The sequence below is a fragment of the Oratosquilla oratoria genome, chromosome 10 (assembly GCF_046742065.1).
Source record: "Oratosquilla oratoria isolate Oo_2021 chromosome 10, ASM4674206v1, whole genome shotgun sequence".
NCBI lineage: Eukaryota > Metazoa > Arthropoda > Malacostraca > Stomatopoda > Squillidae > Oratosquilla > Oratosquilla oratoria.
This window is the reverse complement of record NC_134786.1, coordinates 28,548,269-28,553,155: the sequence shown is the minus strand read 5'-3', so window position 1 is coordinate 28,553,155 and position 4,887 is coordinate 28,548,269. Positions and strand designations below refer to the sequence as shown.

The 4,887-nt window shown below is 35.0% G+C and overlaps 1 protein-coding gene across 1 annotated transcript in view; it reads right to left on the bottom strand.

Moving 5' to 3' along the window:
• LOC143029174 (UDP-glucuronosyltransferase 2B33-like) overlaps nucleotides 1–4,506 on the bottom strand; it is a 77,912-nt gene extending 73,406 nt beyond the window's left edge. The window contains exons 1-2 of the mRNA XM_076191680.1: nucleotides 4,450–4,506; nucleotides 1–96 (exon numbers count right to left, since the gene is read on the bottom strand). The exon at nucleotides 1–96 is cut by the window's left edge and continues 12 nt beyond it. The gene's annotated coding sequence lies outside the window, so the exon portion shown is untranslated. The remainder of the gene's footprint in view (nucleotides 97–4,449) is intronic.
• Nucleotides 4,507–4,887: the final 381 nt, after the last annotated feature.

Here is a 4,887-nt window from a genome sequence, read left to right as displayed (position 1 = left end):
GTTGTCCTCAACCTTGGTCTTGAAAAAGTGGAAGAGCTGCAGCCAGCTTCTGAGTTAGACTTTTTCCGTTTCAGTCGATTAATTAAACCACGTATTCTGTTAGAAAGAATTCTAGTTAATTGAAGACTCTTAGTGTTCTTGATCAAACTTCAACAAACTTGCCTTAATACTATTCGGGGAGCATACGGGACCATGTTCAGAATTTTAAACGAAATAATGATGTATACGGTTTGACGACAACTGTTAAACCTATGATTTCAGATGATCGTAATTTGGGTCTTAAAATATGATTTGTGATTATTAGCTATTAATGCTACACATTTTGGCACTTTCCCTGTCCACTTTATTTAACTTCCATGTAACTTGTGATTTTGCTTGGTGTTTCTTTTACATACATATATTATTTTCTCTGATTTAATGGTATCAAAATATTTTAAGAGCATTGTGCTGTTTTTTTATATTTTGAAAATTCATATGACCTAACTGATAATTTGCTTTATTACTTAGTTTTGTATCATCCTCCAAGTTAGATCTAGTAAGTAATTTAATAAAATGGAACCCTGAAGGACCCCACTCGTTACAGCTTTCTAGATAAGAGATGCTTTTTTACTAGCCTTTACTCTTACCAGTATTTTCTAGATTTTTGTCCATGATACATGTCACGAACAGAAATGCCCAAGAACAAATACCCGAGGAAGTCCGTTTCTAATATCTAGATTCAAAAAGTTGGTTACAACTATTTGACAACCCTCTAATCCAGGGGTTCTCAACCTTTTTTCTCCAATTCCCCACTTTTTAGTGAGCCAACTCTCCATTTCCCACCACAGCATCGGTCTTTGACAAATTCGATTTTAACCCATGCAGTGTTTAGTACGTATATATACGCTTAGTTTTTTTGTTCCATTTTACGGCCCTTAATTTTTGTTTTCCCCACTTGGCAACTCCGCCATTCCCCACCAGTGGGGAATTCCCCACAGGTTAAGAACCACTGCTCTAATCTAACGTAGTGAGTTTCAAATCGTGCCATACGATGCGAGTTATCAGTCATTTGTTTTATTTTCTTCTGTTTCACACAATATGTTTATCCTAATATCAGGTCAACACGTGATAGAAGAGAATGAAATTGTTACCTAGGTTAAAAATACCGAAGGAAATAATTACCAAAATCCGTAAGAAAATATCAAGTGTTTGAGCTTCGAGATGAGTGAAATACACAATGATTTATTTTACATTTATTTTAAAGATTACCCTACTACAAAGATGAATCCGCAAAAACTATTTACGTTTAAAACAAGGTTTACTGTCATTTATATGATACTTGTTTCTCAAGACCATTGGAACAATGATGAAGATACAAATTAAATTTCATTCGGCTGAGCGCAGACCCGCAGGCTGAAAAGGTTAAGAGAACTTTAGTTAGAACTTGGTTACGATAACTATTTCGTAATTATTTCAGTTTTGATCAGAACTTCGTACTGAAAGATTTAAGTGGTGCTCAAAATTTTCTCTTTGATGCTCCATATATATATATATACACATATATGTATATATATATATATATATATATATATATATATATATATACATATATATATATATATATATATATATATGTGTGTGTGTGTGTGTGTGTGTGTATATATATATATATATATATATATATATATATGTGTGTGTGTGTGTGTATATATATATATATATATATGTGTGTGTGTGTGTGTGTGTGTGTGTGTGTGTGTGTGTGTGTGTGTGTGTGTGTGTGTGTGTGTGTGTGTGTGTGTGTGTGTGTGTGTGTGTGTGTGTGTGTGTGTGTGTGTGTGTGTGTGTGTGTGTGTGTGTGTGTGTGTGTATATATATATATATTTTTTTTTTTATCATTACCTCGACCAAGAAAGTTAGGTTTTCGGTCGCCTTTGTATGTTTATTTGACTATTAATGAATTAATGCAAAAAGTTAAGAACGGATTTCAATCAAATATTTTGAAGTGGTGGAATATGAGCCAAGTAACATTCTTTTGGATTTTGGTTGTGACATGGATTTAATTATTTTATTAGCTGCCTTGGTTTGCGTTCTCCGAGTAATTCTTGTTTCCTTATTTCTGAAACTGGTTTTCTCAAGTCTGCATCTCTCAATTCTCTCATTTAGGGGGAGATGTTCACCAAACCCCACTCACTAAATAAGTTTTCAGTTAATACATTTGCAGAATAAGGGAATCCTTCTTTCATTTCGATTTTCTTCAAACTTCAAGACCACCAATCGCCAAGACTTGGAGCTTCACTTTGTTTTAAACTTTAGATGTGTCCTCCAACATTTCTAACCTTCATACTAGCAAGCAAGTTATCGTTTTCTATTTACTTCATTAATTATCTAAGAAACCTCTTTGTGGAAGTTCATTTATCAGTCTGAATGACTTAATCAACCATTGAGATACTAGTGGACTTGTATAACCTCTAAATGCTCTTTTCCATGAAATGAAAAGTAGTTTTCACTTTTCACTTTCACCAAAGTTGTAAAAAGGCAACATTGTCACAACCAAGAGGCTAACGTCTTCACGAGAAATCGCTCGCAAACCTATGAAAAAAAATCGCGTGTGCACTCTTGTGGAAAACAAAACGTAAACTGCAAAATGAAATAGCTGTTTGTGAAGGGTGACTAAAATTCACAAGTCGTCGAATGAACTGCTTAGTCGGCAATGAAATAAATACAACACATCTGTTCATTACTACAGTCTACGAATGAAAGGGAGTACATTGGTATCAACAGCTTGTATGGTATACGATGCACGTCGTACAAAGCGTGATTAGTCCTATCCGGGATGAAGTTTTGTGTTGGACAACCGATCCCAACCCAAGGTCATTTAACTTATCTATCTTAATGCTAATCAATCTTAAGTTGTACGAATAAAATCTTATTCTAAAGATAAAAAAGATCACATTCATTCTAAGAGGATCACTGTATATAGAAACACGATAAGATATTCGACAAAGGGGTTAGGTATCCGCAAGCGCTGTACGTTCAAAACCCCATAAATCAAAATTCCATATTCAGTATCCCATTGTTCATAATCCCGCACATAATTATCAAAATTCCACATATTCATATATTCCCAGGATGTTGATAGAATGAACATACCCCATATTTATGTTAACGTATACATTCATTTGATAAATTTATTAATGAATATCGGCCTAAATTTTGAAAGAATAATGGAATAACCTTCATGACAATCTTTATTTTGCATTGCATAAAAACTATTATGGGCTGACTGGCAAAGAAGATCAAATTTATAAAAGCATTTTTTTTATATTATCTTATTTTGATGCAAATTCCATGGGATTCATTCACTAACCAAAATATTTTTTATTTAAAACGTATGGCCTGAATTTTGAAAGAATAATAGAATAACCTTCATACAACATTGTTTTTAACATTTTTAGACAGAATATATTATTTTATTAATTACGAATTCAGTTCATATGCTGTTCACTACAGTAAAAATGAGCTAAATATTAATATATGTCCCTAGATCTATATTCGCTTTGTACTCTTGGCAAGTGAACACCAGTCAGAGATATCGGTAACTATATTCAATAATAAGTTTACTTTAATCCTTTAATGTAAACTGAGAAAGAAAACTGGTAATAAACAAAACTCTCAAAATTAGGCCACCTTTTATAAATGAGATATTTTTGGTCTAGTGAATGAACCAGGAATTTATGTCAAAATGAAATAATATATAAAAGATAATTTTTGTTTTCTAAATTTTCTTTTCTTTTGTCAACCCAATTTTTTTATGCAATGATATATTTTCATAGTGCTTTTTACATATTAAATGCAAAATGAAATAACGAACTAATAAATCAATTATATAAATAAAAAGAACTAATAAAATCAAATAAATGGTCACTAAGTATAAGCATCTTTTTATACTGATCAACCATTAACTTTTCAATATTTACTCTCCATTTTTTTAAATATGGGATAATGTGGGATTTTGACCGACACAGTGTGGGATTTTGAACAATGGGATTTTGAATGTGGGATAATGACATATGGGATTATGACCATATGGGATTATTATGTCATGGAGCCCCGCAAGCATGCGTCTGGTTAGTGATTGGGTTGTTCGTTGGTCGTCTTGACACCCTGGCCGTGTGTACAAATACAATACTACTCTAAAAAAATCACTTTCATCCTAAAAGAATCACTTATAAAATCTTCGACAGAGGGGTCAGATGTCCGCAAGCATGTGTCTAATCAATGGTCGAGTTGTCCGTTGGTCGTCTTGACGGTATTGTACGAATACAATACTATATATAAAAAAGCACTTTCATCCTAAGAGGATCACTGTACATAGAAACACAATAGAATCTCCGACAGAGAGGCCAGGTGTCCTCGAGTGTGCTAAGTTAATGGTTGGGATGTCTTGACACCCTGCCGGTGTGTCACCTATTGTAGGATGTGTGGAGCAAACTGCCCAGAGAAAGAATATTCCAGCCACCAAAACCTTTCCGCACCCACTTATCCTTCACCTCTTCCTACTCCTCCTCCTCCTCCTCCTCCTCCTCCTCCTCCTCCTCCTCCTCCACCCTCTCTCCTCTTCCGCCCCCCCAACCCCCTACTCCCACTCCTTCCCTTTATTCTCCCATCGCCACCGCCATCTCCCCCTCTTCTTTCCTACACCTCATTTTGCTCTTCTTCTCATCTTCTACCCTCTCTCATTCCACCTCCATTTCCTCCTTTTCTTGCTTCCCCACCCCCCTCTTCTTCCACCGCCACCGCCATTTACTCTTTTTCCTCCTCCACCTCTTTCTCCCCTCATCATCCATCCCCTCCTTTTCCTTCTCGTTCCTCTTTTCTCCTCCACCTCTTCTTCCACCACCACAT